At 38.8% G+C, this 21,441-nt stretch overlaps 1 protein-coding gene across 4 annotated transcripts in view; it reads left to right on the forward strand.

Moving 5' to 3' along the window:
• CDKAL1 (CDK5 regulatory subunit associated protein 1 like 1) overlaps positions 1–21,441 on the forward strand; it is a 420,128-nt gene that overhangs the window by 276,639 nt on the left and 122,048 nt on the right. The window lies entirely within an intron of this gene.

Raw genomic sequence — 21,441 nt, forward strand, 5'->3', positions numbered from 1 at the left:
CGTCTTTAATGTGGTTTTTGAGCATTGTATACTTTGTGTACTGGAGATGGTCCAGCTCCAGCAAATGTGAAAGGGTTGGGTTTGTTTTGGGGTTTTTTTGGTTTTCTTTAATTAGAAGTATTTTATGTCCTCTAGGTGATGTGCATTTACATCAATATAGTAATACTCTAATCTTGCTCATAGGACTGATGATTTCTAGGATCATTTAAAAATTATTTCCTTTAACAATAGAGCTAATTGTGAGAAATAAAAGTGGGTATCATAATGTGTTTACTTATGCTGACCTGAGGATGAAAGTTACATTCACCTGCAAAGCTTTTGTAATGACAAGTAATAATTTAATATCGAAGGAAGTCTTTTCTTAGCTTTTAAAATTTAATAGTGACATGTTTTGATGGATATTTCTGCACCAATTGTCCAAAAACAGGTGTCTGGAGAATTATTTCTGTCACCTTGTTTGGCTACTTTCTCTCTTTGTCTGCTTTTTTTTTTTTGCTGTTTGTGTGCTTGTTTTAATGAATTAAGGGCAGTGGAGTTCTACCTTTGACTCTTAAATTGCATTAAAATACTCGTATGTGAAAGAATCAAATTTTTCATGATCATTGAAAAATCCAGCAGTCTAGCTGTATAAAACGTGTCATGTGGGAGCTGCATGAGAATTATGATATGAAAGAAAGAAAAGCAAACTGCGACACAATAGAATCCATTTTGCAAACTGTATGTGTAGTTCATAGGACATTCCTGTGCCTCTAGGACAACTGCTGGAAATGGTGCTGCTTGTCTTCGTACAGGTTGATTGGGCATTAATCTTCTACCCTAAACAATGCACATGAATTCCTGGTACTTAATTTTCATGTAACTATGGGTCAGTGCTAGTTTTTAATTAACAGATATATTGTCTTCCCGCATATCTTAAGTGGGAACTATGTCAGTTTATGTCTTAGTTGACTTGAAGCTGATTCATTATTCTCTCTAGTAGTTTTAGCTTTGGCAGCTATTATCATAACAGCAGCTGGATTTTCGATAACCTAGTATAGCTGGCACATGTTAGGGCATATGGGAATTTATTAAATCATTCAGCTCTTGCACACAGAAAAGAGTGAATTACTTAATATCCAAATTTAAAACAGCTGGTCATTGAATATACAGTAATCTATGACTTACGTCTTTTTCCACAGGTTTTTTTTGTAGTGAATTTAACAAGGAAGAAGTAATTGGTTTGATGTCTTAATTTTAAATAATAATAAACTTTATTTATCCTGCTTATTAAGAAACTACCAAATTATCTAGTAGTTCCTGTTAGAAAACAGTCTCCAAATATTAAGATGGAAAATTCTTTGTACCATGTGGCAGCAGGATGAGGAAGCTATGCAAGGCAGAGAAAATGTTTTGGATATTTGAACATCTGTAAAACTAATTTTTTTTTTTCTTTTGCACTTAAGAGCATAGTGTCTTTATTTGTAGTCTTTCCTCTTACGGCAGCAGCCAGCCATTACATTCCCATATAGATATTCCCATAAAGATCTAGCACAAAGTTTGCCAGGACTTAACACTGCTGCAGACAACTCCAGAGCCTAGAGCCAGAACAGCTAAGATTAAATATGTGTTTGAACTACTTCAATAGCCAAAAGGGTTTATTTCCATCTTCCATTTATCAAAAAGGAAAAATAAAACAAAAGTAGAATCCCTTCTATCTCCTTTCTCGATTCCTAGGGCCATAAAGACATATAGAAGCTTCCTACGCAAAATGTACAGGGTCTTACCAGTAGATTCCAAATGGCACCTTCATCTCTAAAATATGACATCGGCTCCGATCGTGTCTTCACCTAAAACTCTGTTAAACCAATAATTGTATGGGCTGACCTGCTGAAGAAGTAAAGCCACACATCAAGGAATTACGGTTATCTGTTAAGTGCTTAATAACTTGAGTTCAAACATCTAAGCAAATAAAAATGATGAACAGCAAGTAAAAAATGACAGGAAGAAGGAGAAGAATGAGCCACATTATCTCTTTGATTTTGGAACCCCAAAGATACCAAGTGATTCCTGACTCTTTCTTTTCTCAGTCAGGCCAACAAAACACTCTGGGACTTTCTTCCCCCAGGAGAAGAGCAAATGCCTTTCCTTCCTCTGGAGAGCCAGGAGTGATTGCAGAGGTATCTTCTTCTGAGAGTGGGGATTTATTCATATCCTGCTGGGCACAGAATGCCTTACAGAGAAGCTAGAGTCCTCTAAAGCAATTTCTTTATGTGCTGAAGCTCACCTTTTAATAGAATGGAGCAGTGTAGACCCTCTCAGACTGTCAAGTTAGACATGTCACTTTTTCCTGTCTTTGAGGACTCTATTCAGGCAGGAACCCTAGAAATGAACTTTAAAAATTAATATTGATGTTCTACTGCAGTCTTTTGATATGCAACACTTCGCGTTTTAGAGCCACTCTCCCTAGCCAGGTAACATTTTTGGCTTATTATGACGATCAATAGCAAAATGAATAGAATATGAAGCCAGAAACACAAATCCATTGGACTGAAATGCTGAACTACGGAAGTCTTGTTTTATACTTTATTAGAAATTCCTTCTTTGATATTTTGCACTGAAATTTCAGTAAATTCAAGTATTCGGAAAAATACTGTTGTGCAGTTGATAGGTCAGTAGCTGATCTACAGATAAAATATGTGTGTATATATATTTACTGAGGATTTATTTGTAAACTAGAACAGAAAGCAACAGCATAAAGGAAATGAGCTGATTAATTTAGAAGGTGGTCCTGTACAACTTTTACATATTCTGTAGGGACTAATGCCCTGGTCTGTAGACTTTAGGGACTAGTACAGTAGTCTGGAGGGACTATTCTCGAGACCGATTCCTGGATGAGGTATTAATTTCAGTGAGTTTGCAACTAAATACAGGAGCTTTAGAAATTGCTGCTTAGTACATTTAATCCAGAGACCAATTTAGTCTTATATCAGAAAGTCTTTTAATTGTGGCATCACATCAAAATGTGAGTTGTTTTTCAAGTGTTCTCAACTTTCAAGGTTCAGCATAAATTATGCTTCTGAAAGGTGATGTTTGTAGTTGCAAAAAGAGCAAGACTGCTTTAATTATCTTGAAGTTTTGAAACTTAATGCCCTGAAATTTACGTTTGCTGATAAAAGCAAACAATTGGAATATATTTTAGTTAGAGAACCTGAGATCTGAATGTCATGTTCTGTAATTGCTTGAATAATCAGCAATGTGATTGTATACTCATAAAAAATCCTTAGACTGGTAGTGTGTTTTCCAAATTTCTTGTTTGCTGTTGTTGGCCATACTACATTTTCTTTCCTTTCTGGTTTGTGAAGCAGTTATGCTGTTCATCAAAGTTTATATTAATCTTTCCCTATTACTGTTGCTTGATGAAGGAATTGCAAAACCAAAATCTAGATGAATAAAGAAAATAGAGAAATTTAGAGCTAGGCTGAAACACTATACCTTTCTGTTCTGGGAAATAGCATAATGCTGAAGAAAAGCTGGATTTGCCTCACAGTTTGTTTTTGTTTGTGTTCTGAGATAGAAGCATAATATTAATTGTGGGTGGCTGCTGCTGTTCACTTGAGATTGTCTTCTAACTCATAGTGGAAACGTCTGAGCTTTCCAATATCATCTGAAAGCCAGCAAACTTAGGCTGCCCGAGGGGAGAGCTGCAGCTCTGTCAGGCAGAAAGTTCTCTTCGTTTGTGCGCTATTTCCCTCTTCTTCATTAAAATCAGACCTACTAGTAAGCCTGTCCTCTAGCCTCTGTAACTTTTAGTGGTAATCAAGTATCGCTATTTCATCTTACGTAGATACATGATTACATGGAGTTGGAAAAACAAAGTAAAGGACCAGAAGCAAATGAGTGCAGAGGAAAAGAAATCCGAAGCATGGAAAGAGATTAATCACCCGGGTGTAAACGTGAATCCTAATGGCCCAGCAAATGCAGACAACTACTGAACGTCTGAAGAAACTGGAGATACTGTCCAAGTTGAGAGAAGGTGTTATATAGTCCTTTGGGATAGCCGGCTTCAGGGAGGCTCCCTTCTTCGCTGTTGCTTTACAAGGAGTTAAGCCAACAAATGGTAGCTTCAGCAGCTTCCTAGGCCACCTCTTAATTCTCTTTTTAAGGATCTGGGGGGGTTCAGCAGTGACTGTTTTATGTTTCTTTTGACCTGCCCTGACTTTTGTCTCCTTTGCTGCAGTGGCAGCCAGGTTGTATCTGCTTGGATGTTCGAACAGGCTGCTTCAGGGTAAAATAGTGCGCTGGGAGCAAAGAGGACTCAGCTGCTATCTCCTCCCAGCCATGCTGTATATCCAAGCTAGTCTTTGTTTTTACAGCAATATGTGAGTGTCTGAATGAAACTTTTCATAGTCCATTTTCTCACTATAATTTTGCCCAGTGTGTTTCAGTATGGCTGGTCTTGCCTTTCTGAGCAATTTCACAAGCAGTAGCTTGTTTTCCAGGTTCTGGTCTTCTGTTGTGGCCTTGTTCTTATTCTGGGCATCGTAACGCATACCACAGAAGCTTATGAGGGCAATCAGCTGTTTATCATGGTCTCTCTATATTTCTTGTGCAAGCGGGTATCTAGCTATCCGGAAGTCTTCTGTTTGAAAATTTTGTCCATTTTCTAATAGCTAATTTTTGACTGAAATAACGAACAGAGAAGTAGTATCTTCACAAAAGCTTTTTTCTAAATACTATTATTTGGATGATTAAGAAAATTCCAAACACTAAATAATTTGTAACTGTCAATGACTTGCTTCTGAAAGGTGTCCATATAGAAAGCTCCTGAATATTATTAAGTCCACATTGAAAGATAAATGGCTAAATGAGTCATCAACAAAGTTGCAGCTATTCCAGACAATCTGCAGTTTTGAAATTATCCCAGTCCTTGTGGCAGTAGTATTGTCTTTATCACATTATTGTGCCAGTTCTTGAAACTAGAATTTGAATGCAATAAATAGAATAATTTTATAATAACCATTTGCTGTTTTTACACACACTTTTCTACTCACTTTCAAAATGCAGGTAATTATGAAGTAGACTATAACAGCTCCCTCACTTTTACAGCATGAATTGGTTTCATTTTCTTTCTGAAAATGCACTTTTGCTTCATAGAGAGAGACATCACTGAGTTCATTTTGCAGATGTGAAAAATGTGGCCCTAACAAACCATGACAAGTCTTTCAGATTGAGGCTTTTTAAAATGGGTTTTAGTACATCTGTTCTGTCAGTCTAACTACTGCAAATGCAAATGTCATCTGTTTAAAATCCTTATGAAGTTTTCTGCTAAGAAATTGCTGAGTGTATTTGGTACTTATCTGTAATTTTATACCTCAGTCTCTAGACTTTTTACTCTGTCTTTTGTCTGCACTTGGAGTCTGAACTAATCACTTTACCAAATATGTCTCTTTTTTTTTTTTTTGGCATTTTAAATTAATTGAGTGTTTTTTAAAAGTATTGAATTAGCACCAAAAACTTAAACGTGCGTTTTTTTCACCAGACAGAGCACAAAAATAGATTCAAGTTTGTTTCTAGACTTCACCCTAGTGACCAGTGGTGTAGTCTTTGATGGACTACAAGCTTTTTACCACAGGATTAGTTGCCTTTAGATGTCATGAAATTTAAATTTGGGCTTACATAAAGCAGTTGCTAAATTTATAAGTCTTCCTGCCTTGCATTTGATTCACAAGGTCATGTAAAGAGATACAAGTAAACGAGAGGTTTCAAAGGTGCCGAACACTTGCAGATCCGTTATTTTCATTAGGATATTTTGAATAGTTAGTGTTCAGCTACCTAAATTTAAAATGTATGTTTTTCTTTGATACTGACTGGGGAGTGACAAACATCAGGCATTCCAGGATAGCTTTGCACACACATTTCCCCCCCCTCCCCCGCCCTTTACTGTAACATTACTCCAGCAAGCTGAATGTTGTTTTAGGAGGACAATCTTTTCTTTTGGCTTGTGCAGCACTTCTTTGCCCTTATCTCAGCAAATGCTACTGTACCCTTATTTTCTGGCTAGGAAGAATACTAAGGAGACTTCCTGGAGGGGGAATAGAAGGAGGGAAGGAAGATCACTTACAAATATCTGCATCTTTTTAATTGCTTGTCTTCACTGTTCTACAGATTGTTGAATCAGATTTCAGTTCATGGAGAGACCTCCTACTGCCACAGTTCACATAATTAGGTGTGTTGCCACTGTATAAATTACTAGTCACCATTTTATAGCATAGCATAGTCTTTCATGCCAAATGCATCAAGGATATTAGTTTTCTGGACTCTAGGCTCTTAGTTATTCTGTTGCTTGTACATCAAGATGGCAGCTCCCAGAAGTGCATGCTTTTTTCTACTTTTGGTGGTCCCATGCCTTGTAAAGTGTGACTGTTAAACTCCTTCTGTAACAGTGCTGGGGGAAGACATCATTTGCTGGAAGCTGCAGCTGAAGCTGGGGTAATGCAGAAATTGCCTTAGACTTCTTGTGCTTGTAATTTGTAGAATTTCATTACAGGCACTTCAGACAAAAACTGTTAAAAGCTTGTTAGCAATGGGTCATCTGTATGAACAATACGAACATTTGTCAACTTCACTTTACAGCCTTCACTTTCTTATACGTATGTATAGGTAAGGAAATGACTAAAGTCTCTGGCTGTATGGCTGTGAAAACCCAGCCTCATCTATGTTAATTCCAGCTTGACAGATGTCTTCTGAAAACACACAGAGTATAGCAAAAGTTTTAATGACAGTGATCTCTACAGGTTCAGTTTTTCTTTTTTTATAATCCTAAAGAGCAACACAAACCGTTTACCTTGAAATTGTGTGATGTTTTCCTACTGGAAACACCATTTTGTATCTTACTACAGAGGGAGTTATTTACTCTAAAGAGTATACAGATAATGGTGTAATAGGTTCTCTAAAGTCTGGAGGAAGTTTTCATAAAACTAATGTTAACTTACATTTTTATTTAGTCAGGTACCCACAAGAAGAGTGTGGAGGAAAGCCTGTGTAGTATTTTTACACTAGATTCTGTGCTTAATAACTATAATTAGTATAAGAGAAAAGTTTTTATTCCCATAAATTACTCTTTTTTAAAAAAGAAATATTTGATGTTTCACTGTTACACTTATCTTTGCTTACCTCTTCCTTTCAATTGCTTCTTCCAACCAAGTGAATTCTGTTTTGAATGAGATTGTAAAAACGCATGGGCCTAGGGCTGTTCCATAAGGAATGCGATTAAGAGTCAAATTGGAGGACTATAAGACATGTTGTAGTAAGGTTATAATTAATTAGGGGTAGTACAAAAATGAGAAATATAGAACTGGGTTGCAAAAAAAGGATCTCTGATATGTGCAGACAAATAATCGTAAAAGCCAATGGGGGTACCTCTTCAACAGTTCACAATGCTCGTTTTTCAGAAGCTGTCTTTGTTAAAGAGGATCATACCTTGTCTGAGCAGCAGACTTGGAGTTTCAATACATGACATGGTAACAGTACCCTTTGTAATAAAGGGATATTTATTTTCTATATATGCATATCCTACAGCTACAATATGGTATCCAAATTCAGTAGGAGTATAGCTGCATTCCCAGTGGTTCTGTGGCTTACTCTGTTACTGGTACATCTGTCAGACTGTTGTTCATGTGCTGCTCACACTTAGCCTGAGGATGTACACATGCAAATACTGAAGTCCAAATTGAGTCACACAATGTAATGTTAACATAAAGTCATTCTAAATTTACTGACGACTTTGAAGATCAGATGGCGCTACATGTAACTTCAGCCTCTTTATTTTTTTGGGAAGCTACTGTTTAGGGAACTATGATTTCAAATTTTCTATATGCTCCATAATTTTTGATGAGACATATGTTCACCTTCTGGGGCAATTCAGTTCTGCATACTGTCCTGCTTAAGCAGGATGACCGTGGTGCTCCTTTTTTACAGAATTTCCTTCTAAGTAATACCCATAGTTTTCTGGAGATGGTGGGGAAGGGGGCGGGTTCTGGCTCTTCTGCTACGGTTCCACTCCCGTAGATATGCATAGGAACTGGAAGGTGAAGCCTGGTAAATAAAGGGTGAGCACAGCTTACTGAGTGCAGGCTTAGTGGGCACAGAGGGCATTTGCACTTTGGATGCTTTGAGGTCACAACTCTGTGATATTCTCCTTCGGCTAAAGTTTGGTGGAATAATTTTTGGAACGGTTGCAGGAGAGAGAAGATAATGGCCCCTTGTTAAATGTAAAAAATATTTAGTCTTATTATTATACTTGTCGTAGAAGGTGGCTTACTTTTTTTTACTAAATCACAGAATTGAATAGGTTGGAAAAGACCTTTAAGATAATCAAGTCCAACCATAAACCTAACATCACCAGTTCACCACTAAACCATGTCTCTAAGCACCACATCCAAACATCTTTTAAATACCTCCAGGGATGGTGACTCAACCAGTTCCCTTGGCAGGCTGGTCCAATGTTTGACAACCCTTTCACTGAAGAAGTTTTTCCTAATATGCAATCTAAACCTCCTCTGGTGCAACTTGAGGCCATTACCTCTTATCCTATCACTCCTTACCCTTCACCAGCTTCGTTGCTGTTCTTTGGACACACTCCAGCAACTCAATGTCTTTCTTGTAGTGAGGGGCCTAAAAGTGAACACAGTATTCAAGGTGCAGCCTCACCAGTGGCGAGCACAGGGGCACAATCACTGCCCTGCTCCTGCTGGCCACACTGTTCCTGACACAAGCCAGGATGCTGTTGGCCCCCTTGGCTGTCTGGACACACTGCTGGCTCATGTTCAGCTGGCTGCCAACCAGCATCCCCAGGCCGTTTTCCACTGGGTACCTTTCCAGCCACTCTTCCCCAAACCTGTAGCGTTGCATGGGGTGGTTGTGACCCAAGTGCAGGACCCAGCACTTGGCCTTCTTAAATCTCATACAGTTGGCCTTGGCCCATCGATCCAGCCTATCCAGATCCCTCTGCAGAGCCATCCTACCCTGGAGCAGATCAACAGTCGTGCACAAATTGTTGTCTGCAAACTTACTGAGGGTGCGCTCTATCCCTTCATCCAGATCATTGACAAAGATATTGAACAGAACTAGACCCAATACTGAGCCCTGGGGAACACCACTTGTGACCGGCCACCAACTAGATTTAAATCCATTCACCACAACTCTTTGGGCCTGGACATCCAGCCAATTTTTTACCCAGCAAAAAGTGCACTGGTCCAAGCCATGAGCTGCCAGTTTTTCCAGAATGTTGTGGGAAATGGTGTCAAAGGCTTTATGAAAGTCTAGGTAGACAACATCCACAGCCTTTTCCTCATCCACTAAGCAGGTGACTTGTCATAGAAGGAGATCAGGTTAGTCAAGGAGGACCTGCCTTCCCTAAGCCCATGCTGACTGGGCCTGCTCACTTGGTTATCCTGTACGTGCCACGTGATGGCACTCAAGATGATCTGCTCCATAACCTTCCCTGGCACCAAGGTCAGACTGACTGGCCTGTAGTTCCCTGCATCCTCCTTCCAGCCCTTCTTGTAGATGGGTGTCATGTTTGCTAACTTCCAGTCAACTGGGACCTCCCTGGTTAGCCAGGACTGCTGATAAAGGATTGAAAGTGTCTTGGTGAGCACTTCCACCAGCTCCCCCGGTACCCTTGGGTGGATCCCATCTGGCCCCATAGACTTGTGTGTGTCTAAATGGTGTAGCAGGTCACTAACCATTTCCCCTTGGATTATGGGGGCTTCGTTCTGCTCCCTGTCCCTGTCTTCCAGCTCTGGGGCTGGAAACTCAGAGAACAACTGGTCTTACTGTTAAAGACTGAGGCAAAGAAGGCGTTAAGTACCTCAGCCTTTTCCTCATCCTTTGTCGCTATGTTTTATCCCACATCTAATAAAGGCTGGAGATTTTCCTTAGCCTTCTTTTGCTGCCAGTGTATTTATAGAAGTATTTTCCATTGTTTTTTGTGGCAGTAGCCAGATTAAGCTCTAGCTGAGCTTTGGCTTTTCTAGTTTTCTCCCGGCATAACATTGCTACACCTTTGTTGTTCTCATGACTTGCATGTTCCTTCTTCCAAAGGTCATAAACTCTCCTTTTTTCTGAATTCCAGCCAAAGCACTCTGTGCAGCCAGGCCGGTTGTCTCCCCACTGGCTTGTCTTTCAGCACAGGAGGACAGCCAGCTCTTGCGCCTTTAAGACTTCCTCCTTGAAGAATGTCCAGCCTTCCTGGACTCCTGTGCCCTTCAGGGCTGCTTCCCAGGGGACTCTGTCAATCAGTCTCCTAAACAGGCCAGAGTCTTTCCTCCAGAAGTCTAAGGAAACAGTTCTGCTGATCCCCCATCTTACTTCTCTGAGAATCGAAATGAGATCATTTCATGATTGCTACGCACATCACCCACAAGTCCTTCTCTGTTCATAAACAACAGGTCCAGGGGGCACCTTCCTGAGCTGGCTCACTCACCAGCTGTGTGAGGAAGTTATCTTCCACACACTGCAGAAACCTCCTAGACTGTTTCCTTTCCAGTGTTTTGTATTTCCAGCAGACATCTGGTAGATTGAAGTCCCCCATGAGGATAAGGGCTAGTGATCATGAGGCTTCTCCCAGCTGCTTGTAGAATAATTCATTTGTCTCTTCATCCTGGTTGGGTAGTCTGTAGCAGACTTCCACCATGTCTTGTTGGCCTTCCCCCTGATTCTTACCCATAAACACTCAATCCTATTGTCACCCTCATTAAGTTCTAGACCACCCAAAGACTCCCGAACATACAGAGCTACCCCACTACCTCTCCTGCCTTTCCTGTCCCTTCTGAAGAGTTTATAGCCATCCATTGCAGCACTCTAGGTGTGCAAGTCATCCCACCATGTTTCCATGATGGCAACTCTATCATAGTTTTCCTGCTGTACAATGGCTTCCAGCTCTTCCTGTTTATTGCCCATGCTGCGTGCAGTTGTGTAGAGGCACTTCAGCTGGGATCTCATCTGTGCCACCTTCTTAGACAAACACCCCTTAATTCCTTTGAGGTGTTTCACCAGTGTTCTATATATATAACTACTGAAGTTGTTTGGATTGATACTTTCTGTATGTAGTTATGGTTAGGCTTTCCTTTTTCTGGGCAGTTTTAGTTGCAGTTTTCTTCTGCAAAATCCTGATGGGAGTATTGTTAGAAGATAGATTAGAAATTAGTAACGTGAATCTAATTTCCGGTTTCTTAAGCATAGCAAGATGGTATCATTTTTCTTTTTCCTTCTCCCCCTGAGGGCATGTGAATATGGGTGTTTTGGAAGTAATGATACAAAAATCTGTGGTAAGGTTAAAAGGATGGAATTGTAAGCATCATGCAGTATTAGAAATGAGTCTTCTTAAACCATTTAATTTTTATGATTTTTAAAAGCTTGGTTTTATTTACTGAGATGCTATATTACTCTAGTATTTTAAAACAAAATAACTGAAATAATTTCTTTGATTTTTCTGGATAAATGTTGTCATTGTGTTTCAATGTCTGGGTCAGAACTTAGAATGGAATTGGGGAGGGAGTCTAATTTGTTTTTAAAACAGTAATAAATTTAATTCACATTTACTTGCTTAATAGCAGATTGATTTGACATGTAATTCTCCATTTCTATTTGCTCCTGAGTTTTTAAGCATATCTAAATATATGTTACGATACTTAAGTATTTTTTGTGTTAGCATATTAGTACATGTACAAATCCAAGTGCTCAGATGTGAAAATTCTGATGATGGTATTAAATTTTCTGATTTGATACATTAAAAAAAATTAAGTGTGTTCATTTACATGGGTACATTTTTCTCATTTTTGGCATAGTAGTAGATAATAAATGAATTTTGTAAGCCATATTGTTTTGATCATATAGGACAATGTGACACAAAAGAATTTTTGATGAAGGTGGTAGCTGGCCAGCTGATAAGCGCTGATTAAAGTTACATTTCCGTCAAGCTTTCAGGGAAGATAAGTTGGAAAGAATGATTGAAGAAATAAAAAAATGCAGTACTTGAATAGCTGATCAGTACCTGTAATGGTTATTTTTTGTAACCCTAAAATGCTTAAATTAAGAAAACTAGTAAGAGGAAATACACAGAAGTTATTAAGCCTCTTCAAAAGTGTAGCTATACAATTAAAACACCATTGCATGCAAGCAACACGATAACGCTCCTACCCAGAACTTTTCTGTATACATTCATTTCGGGATTGTGATACAGATTACTTCGGGGAAGCTCAGCTTTGTATTTATGTGCATCTTATATTGGTTTGTAAATTGTACTCATGAGGTGATGATTTGCCTGTTTATAATGAGAATGAAATGTATAGAATGTATAGCTGTAAACTTTTTTTATTACATGGAAAAGTAATCACAAACCCAACATTTTAGAAGGTTCGTGCATAAGAGTAGTGGCTATAGCAGATCAAAGTTTATTTTCCACAGCTGAATTACTTATCTCTTGCACTTGGAATTTTTTTGTATTTATATTGTGCTTCTCATCATGATGTAGAACACTCATTTTGTTTAGTAGGAGAAATTGCCACTGTGCAGCTGCTGGATTACTTTATAATAGGAAGACAATATTGCAAATATGGTTCTATGTAAAGGCACAAGAAGAACTGTAAATTCTTCTCAATCTACTTACCAGAAAATTGTGATTCAGATGCAAGTTCAAGCTGGAAAGTAAGTTATTACGTCCAAACACCTTACGCATAGGAGAATATAAAGCCAGAGTGTCTCCATTTCTTCTTAAATCTGGAGAAAATATTTATGGGCAAAACCCAGAGGTCATAGAAATTAATTGTCTTCTGGCCTGCTGTGTCACATGCATCCCTGCTTGGCCTTCGAATGAGCTGCAACCTTTAGCAGGAAGGGCGACCCCTGAGATCAGAAGGTGATTGCATACAGATTCACAGTCATCTCTGGGGTGATAACTTTTGGACATTACTAACCCCAAAAGATTTGAATTAGTCTTCTACATAAAGCTTCACATTAAAAAAAACCAATACTGATCTCTGAACTATCTATCTTCATTGAAAGATTTTTGTTGAGTCAAATTTCAGCATAAGCATTTCATAGAATCATAGACCGTCGTCAGTCAGAAGGGACCCACAAGGATCATCGAGTCCCACTCCCGTCCCTTCACAGGACAGCTCCAAATTCACACCATGTCTCTGAGGGCGTTGTCCAAGTGCTGCTTGAATATCACCAGGCTTGGTGCTGTGACTGCCTCCCCGGGGAGCCTGTTCCAGTGCTCCACCACCCTCTGGGGGAAGCCCCTTTTCCTAATATCCAACCTAAACCTCCTCTGGCACATCTTCCTGCCATTCCCTCGGGTCCTGTCATCGGTCACCAGGGAGAAGAGATCAGTGCCTGCCCCTCCTCCTCCCCTTGTGAGAAAGCTGTAGACCGCGATGAGGTCTGCCCTCAGCCTCCTCTTCCCTAGGCTGAACAAACCAAGTGACTTTAGACGCTCCTTGTATGGTTTCTCCTCTAAATCCTTCACCACCTTCATGGCCCTTCAACTTATTTACAGAAGGGTTAAACACCCATCTGAAAAATGGGTCATGTGGTCACTTGTAGTTCTACTGCTGAATCTGTGTGTGTGTGTCCCACAGTAACTAGTCACAGCTATTTTTTAGCCCTAGTGCATGGTGAGAGGGGAGAGATCAACTGTCTGTCAGGGACTGGCTTTCTCCGAGAGCCTGCAGAGAGGGACAGAGACAGACAGGCAGGCAGACTGTGGGTTCAGGTTGGAACAATAGACTGGCATGATTTCTCTGCAATAATGGAATGGCCACTCCTACACTGTTGGCTTTTTGAGAGTACTTGACTCACATACTCAATCCAAAAAATTGCTAAGGCAGCCAGCTGAACTCTGAACTGTGGCCAGCAAACTATTTTTCCATGTAGCATATTCTCTTAGACCTCCCCCACCTCTGTTAGACTATCTACTTAGAAACATGGGTTATAACCCTGAACACTTGAAGAAACAGACTACTTCTTTTCACCTACGTCTGTCATTTATTGTGTACCCATATACTTTGGAATGGAGGAGAATAAAATGCATGCTTTGCTTAGTTGTGTTAATTTCAGTTTGTAATTGTGCAATTGTTGACATTGATTGTAAAATCCTAATGGCTGGGAAATATGTAGCAGTAGATTTTCCTCTTTTTTAATGGTATGATACTTTAAAATGCTTATTGTTTCAAAATCAGAGCAAACAAATAGAGTTTCTGTTAAAATTCCTTTTAATCTTGGCTTCCTTCCTGTTTCCTTACCTACTTGATGTCTTCCTTGAAATAGTTCTTGTAGCACTAGGCTGAAACCACTGCATAGTGTAATGTATTTTACAGTCAGCCAAGAACGATGGCTTGGGAGTTTTGCCACGGCATTGTATCAGCTACCGAATTCTGCATACGAATTTGAGTCTGAAGCTTACTTTCACTGTAGCTTATTATGATCTTATGTGATAATTAGAATAGATGTGAGAATACGTGAGAGGACACAGGCAAACAAAAATTGGAATTTAAATACTCCAGAGTGGAAAATGCAGGGTTTGTGGTGGGTTTTTTTTTTTTTTTGGGGGGGGGGGGGGGGGGGTAGGGGGGTAGGGGGGTTTGGTTTGTTGTGTTGTTTTGTTTTTTTTTTTCTGGTGGCTGCATTTAGTAAGTACAATAAAGTACAATAGATATGCCTTACTTTTGTGTGTGTCAGTGTATAAAATGACCATTGTGGGTACAGCAGTGCATTGTAATTTAAAACGTTGTGGGAGAGAAGTTTCCTTTAACCAATAGAGTTATCCGCAGAAATATGTTTACAGTCATTGTACGTGAAACCCTGTAGGGTAAGGAACTCATCAAAATTTTGGGCATGATTTTGTGACTTTTATCAGCATAATACTTTGGTGCATTCCGTGTTACCGATTTGCTTAATTTTAGTTAAACATCTAAAGATCGGACGTGATTGTGTTAGGATTTACATTCCTGATTGCTTTGTGTCTTAAATACTCTTTGGAGTTACATGGTAATAAGTCATAACATGATTCTGTGCTGTTGGCTACCTGAGATTACTTAGTCATACTTTCTATGGAATGCAGAATTATTTGAGGTATTTTGAGGGCTTTCATCATTATGACAGTAGCAGAAGCTGAAGTCTGTCTTTTAACATATGTTTTCACAAAATACAGCTTTTACTTGACAGTATTAAAGTGAGGTATGGTGATTATCACATTAAGTGAGATAATCTTTTCATGTTTTCATTAATAATAAAGCAAGTAAACATTTTTTTTCCCAAGGAAAATGTTGCGCTAATTCTTTACAACAAAGATTGTTTCATGGATTGAACTAAATGTGCATTCAAACTATGATTATGTTCATGCAACAATAGTGGCTATGTTTTTTTTATTCGTTTTTTGTAATGTAGCATCTGTAGAGGATATGCTCCAAGCCTCCTATCCCTTGCACAGAGTTTGCACAGAAATCAATTGTTCTTTCTGTTTGACTTCTGGTTAAGGTAGAGCGTCCTGCTTTCACTAGTTAACTCTGTATCAAAAACTTGCTTCACGTTCACTTTAAATCCTCTTCTAATACTTTTGATGAACTCTTTTTATTAATTTACCCTTTAATTTTTATAGTTCTAGCTTGAGACTTGTCCTCTGACATAGCAGGGTTTTCTTCCTCAAAACAAGAATGTAACTTCGGACCTGGTGTAGATTTGACTTTTCCTATTTGCCTCAAAGTGCTGCTTTTTTTTTTTTTTTTTTTCATTTTCTGGTGGATGTTCCTTTATAAATAAATAAACTGCCTTTACTTTCTGAGAGAAAAACACATTGCATCTAAATATCCTATCTTCCTGATGATTGACCCTTAAGCCAGAAACTTGCAATGGCATCTTCAGAGTATTTACTTCCTAAATTCAGTGTATTTTTTTTTTGTCAGTGAAATCACTCATAGTCCAATTTCTCAATTACTCCAGTAGCACCTACAATGGCTCCACAGAAAGTCAAACTTAAGGGCTTTGAAGAGGTGCAGCCCCAAGGTACAAGAACGTGTGTTCTCCTTATGTAGCTTTCTACCAAGTTCCTGGTCTTGAAGAAGGCCCAAAGAAACATTTTCACAATGGGAAATGGTATCTTTGCAAGTTTCACAGATACTCATAAAGTGTGGCTGTACTGAGATCCCATTGTTGGACATTACAGGTTGCCATAGGTAATGCAAAATCACTTTTTTCACCAAAACAAGTTTGTTCTGGAATAATTAGCCATGATACTGGTGCATAGGATTTTAAAATCTTGCACCTTTCTATCCACCTGTCCACAAGTACAATGGGTTTTACACCTTTCAGTATCTTTTGGGAGTTCACTGCCATCCTTGTCTGTGAAGACAGCTTATTCTTTAGCTGGAAGGAAAAAGGGGATTTGTGCTCTGATCATGCTGACCATACTGATGGTTGATTCTCGTTTTGTTGTTGTTCTCCATAAAGGCAAGGTACCCCATGTAGCATTTCTAAAGCCCTTTTCCAAGGTGATTTCCAGCTTTCAGTTATTTTAGAAAAGTCAATGTGCCTTGTTTTTTTTCTTAAACATCATGCTTTCTTTTACAAATGCTTATTTTGTACCCTGCCTGCATTTTACCTTCTGTGTGTTAGGGCAGAATCCTAAAGAGCAATCCCTGAACTCCTTGTATCCAGTGATGAAGAGTTCAGAGAGGTTAGCAGACTCCTCAGAGTCTCGCAGCAGATGAAAGTAATGTTACGAAGTCATGAATAGCGATCGCCTGCTTCTTTAACAGCTCCTTCAGTTAGACCTTATGCAATTATGCTCTGCCATCGTACTTTTGTACTTTTTATATGCAAAGTGGACACTTGAAGCTTCACTTACATCTTCGCTAAGTGCTACCCTATTAAGGAGGCTGCCTAGGAGAAAGCTGCGTTTGCCATAGCTCTCCTTCAGTCTTGGTTCATTTAGGGACTCAATGTGCCGTTCTTCAGATTTTCCATGTTCTTGGATTATCTACAGTGACTGCAGGCAGTCCAGCTGAAGAAGAGAGATTCTTTACTTATCCATAACTGTTTTTACTTTGAGATATGCTATCTATACATTTAAACCTTCAATTTAGCTGTGTTTCTCAGAGTTAAGTCCAATTGGTGGAATCTGTCTTTGAGGGGAACGGAGCCACCCTTGTTACTACATGAACTACTGGCTGAAAGTGGCGGGCCTGAAGGATGTGTTCCTTTGGATACTGCTGTCATAAGGAACATCATAGTTAAGAGTACTTGCATACACCACTGTGAGATTACATGTAGATAACTCATCTTCTCTGAAGTGGTGTATAAGTAGATAACTGGTCTTTGTCTTCACCCTGGAACATGGCTGCTTTGTTATTTTTTGTTAACACCAATCCAAATGCCAAAGAGATTGTTTGCTGGGGTTTGTTTTTTTGTTTGTTTTGAATATTCAGTTTTCCCCTAAAGGGCAAAATATTAACATTTAAGCCTATTTTTGGGCTGAAAACTGAGGTAACTTCTACAAGAAAACACAAGTGTCCTAGAAATTGAGAACTGTAAAATAAAATAAATGTTACCAAATGGTGATCTTTTCTGCTAAGGTGAAACTCTGTAAAAACCTTTAGTGAGATGCTTAACTACTCTGTCTTCTTCTCAGCTGTAAACCCAAACTACTGAAATCCCTGGAATTTCAGTACTGGCACTGAAACTGGGGGAAGGGAGGTGTTGTGAATTATAAGGGTTTGCAATAGATCACAGAGATGAAACATTTTCCATTAATGGACTCAAAAGTTACATCAGTAAATAATTTCTAAAGATATTCCCATATTCCCATTTTTTCTACCTACTTAAAACATGTCTGTACCTCCCACCCACATGAAATAAGCATTTTCGGAATGCTGATACATAGATGCAGCTTTCCATTAGTTGCTCAATATTCTCTACATAATAATTGAGCTTAAATTGTCTGAGATAGAGCTTTTTTCATCCTCAGTGATCCTAATTTGCCACTTCCTTTTAACCTCCTTTCATACTGTATCTTCTATTTTTCTCAAAGTCGAAAAGCCAGCATCCATGTTAGGCCCAGCAAGTTACACCCAGACACTTGATTTCAGCTTGGGAATTTACAGTGCTTGCACCAATGTTGTGAACAATCCATGTTTCTGCCTAAGAATTCTTCATGTCTCACGTTGGTATTGCAGAGCCAAAAGGGTACCGTTGTGCCTGGCAGGCATTTGGCTGGCTTTCTGGGTTCTTTACCTGATGCCCAAAGGCCATTGTGGAACATTATGTGATTCAATATAAGTGATTTCAGTGACAATGGTTGGAATGCAAACAGTCCTGTTTCCACTGAATTGATTTTATTCTATTTTTGTATTCTATTCCCTCTATCATAGCATGCATATTTTATAAAATTATTCATTACATACAAGGAGAGTTCATAGTAACTATTAAATTCAGACTTGTCTTTGGCTTGCAAAATTGAGTATATATAACCACCTTGTTCCATTAATTGGAAACATTTTTCAAGTCTTTCAGTTTAATTGTGCATCTTAAGCCTGCTCCAGTAGTAAAAAGTGAGAAGTTTGTCAGCATCTGTTTTGGGGAGTTTTTTTCTCCCTGCAAACTGTAATATGATTCTTTGATTAGAATATTGGGAGCCTCAAAAATGGCATTTGTTTCATCTCTGTCAGTCTCACTATCAAGGTACTCTCACTTTGTTTCTATAATTGTCTCTTTAGTAATAAAAGTTTTCTATTTTTTCCTTCATCAGAACCATTACATTTGTTGTCCTTGCCTGAGGACAGCACTGATGTCCTTTTATAATGATGTTTTTAGAGGTTTTCAATTCCGTTCCATCTCTTACATAAAATTTCATGAGTATTGCTTCTTCGACTTTTACCAACTCTTTGGGGTAAGCTGATACCTCTCTTCGTATTGGCATGCAGTATTCCTGTTAAGTTTGTCTGAAACGTTTTGGATTGTCCCCTTTAGGGACTCTACCTTTAGGCAGCTGTCCTGGTTTCAGCTGGGATAGATTCAGTTTTCTTCGTAGTAGCTAGTACAGGGCTATGTTTTGGATTTGTGCTGGAAACAGTGCTGATAATGCGGACTTTGAGAGTTGTGGCTGTGTACAACCTGTCAGAGTCCTTCGGAAAAAGGCACCTGATCTTACTTATGTTTAACAGTCCTTCATTTTATTTGCAGTTTTTGAAAAGATATACTGTTGTCCTGATAACGACATTGTAAACCATGTTAACTGTAATTTTTAAGGCATCTGCAATTTAGTGACACACTGAAAATGAAATAGTTCACTGAACTGAACAGGAGGAAATGGGCAAGAGCATCCCTGAGGCAGCAGTGTCTATTGAATTTGTATACTTTGTCATTGACAAACTAACACTCTACATTCAAGATATCATCCTTTCTCTTCCTGATTTTGCTTACGATGTCCTGTATGTGTGCCTCTGTGTGCACGTTTGCATCTGAACATTCTTCTTCAAAGCTTTTCAAGAAATGGATGTATTAATTATGTCCTTTGACCCCGAAGTGCTAAACTGATTTTGATTTTTACAAAGAAATGTTCTTAAATTACTGACGGTTTTAGACAAAGGAAACTGTCTCCAAAGTGTTAAGAATAAAAAGTGCATGAGAACCTGGTTAGTTGGGGCCATCTTTCTGAAAGGTGAATTTAGGAGATTTTAGAGCCGGTTTTCTGCTGATTTTGCTTCTTCTGCCCAGTGCCCTCAACGGCACAGCAGTGTAAGCCCGTTCCTCCATTTGGAAGTGAAGCCACAATATTTTGCTCTAAATTATGTTTTATTAACTGATACATAAATTAATATTTTATTTTTATGGGCTCATCCTGTGTATTTAAGGAAGTCTTTTATATTCTGAACTCACCTGCTGTTTGGGTGTACCTGTGAACAAAATAGATGCTTCTCACAGTTGTTCTGCTGGCTTCCAGTTAGCTGAGTGAACTGTGCTTGCTCATAAAGGTTGATGTGGTTCCTGCTGTTATTTCTTTAAGTCCAGGTTGCTTTTAGAACATAACATGAGTGAGATGAGACAGTAATCTGTAGACAGTATTTGTGTGCTGTCACTGGAGTGACAGCCATTAACTTAACAGCCACGCCCAGCTCTTTCTGTATATAGTTCCAATTATATTTTTTTTTTACACAAATGAATAATTCTTCGTACACAGTTACTCTGGAAAATTTTCTTCATAATTTCTGTAAACTAACTCTTGCAAGATAAATTCTCTGTTTCCCAGTGATCCAAGTTATATTGCATTGTGTTCATTGGGAACGTAATTTACATTATCTTATCACACTTTCATTAGTAAAGCACACTGGATTTCTTTGAAGTTAAGCTCATGGGTTTTGACTTAATAAGGAAATAGCGTTGCTTGTGAGTCTGAAATGTTGCCTCTGAAATTCTAATTCTGAAGCTATATAGGGTTGTGTTTTGAGCACATGACAGTGCTTGTGTCACACTTCCTTCTGAAGTTTTAGGACCATATTGTCACACTTGCCAGTGTAGCATGGAGTAAAACTGAAAAACTTTGAAGTTACATGACAGGAGCTTTGAATCTTTATTGGGTGGGGAGGGCATATACATAGAATTTTGAGCCAAATACTACACTTGGTTGTAGAGCTGAGAAGTTTATTACTATTCTTCAAATTTGCTTTTTATGCTGCTCACAGAAGCAGTAGTTCCCTATACAGCCTTTTTCCATATGGTCATGTACAAATATTGCTTCTTAAGGAAAAACAAAATGTCAGAGCATTGACAGTAAAAGTTTTTGACCTACCAGATCTTCCTTTTATAAAGCTATAAATCTCAAGCCTGTCAGGGAACACTGTCCATCCCCTATGCAGCTGTTAGTCCTGAAAGCTATCTGGGCCACAGCTATTAAGTCTGCAGCTATGAACATTTCTGAATAAGGATGCAGAATGACAGCTATCATAACATTGCTATCGAAGATGCTGTTCTGTTTTGATATTTTTTTCTATTCTGTTCTTAATTTCAAAATCTGTCCTCTTAAACATCAAATTAACTTTGGACGCCATTAGCCTTTGCTTCCATATTCAGACATGCAATGCCCATTGTTTTCAGAGGTAGTAATGTCCTACACTTGTTAGCGGAAAGCATCTCTGAAAATTAGACCGTTTGCCTTTCGTGAGGGATACTGCCTCTGAAAAATTCACATTAGGAATGTGAATTACAATTAGGAATGTATAGCAATGTACAGCAAAACCTGTCTGGCGTAAAACTGCAGAACTTTTTAATTACAATAAGAGTACATGAATTGTGTTTTAAATGTCTCTGGCTAGCATTCAGGAAAACTGCTTATGGCCACTAAAACCTTGCCCCAGGTGCCCTGCCTGCCGCTCGCTCTCTCTCGAATCTGTGGTTCTGATATTTGAT

Source organism: Phalacrocorax carbo, chromosome 2 (genome assembly GCF_963921805.1).
Source record: "Phalacrocorax carbo chromosome 2, bPhaCar2.1, whole genome shotgun sequence".
Taxonomy (NCBI): Eukaryota; Metazoa; Chordata; class Aves; order Suliformes; family Phalacrocoracidae; genus Phalacrocorax; species Phalacrocorax carbo.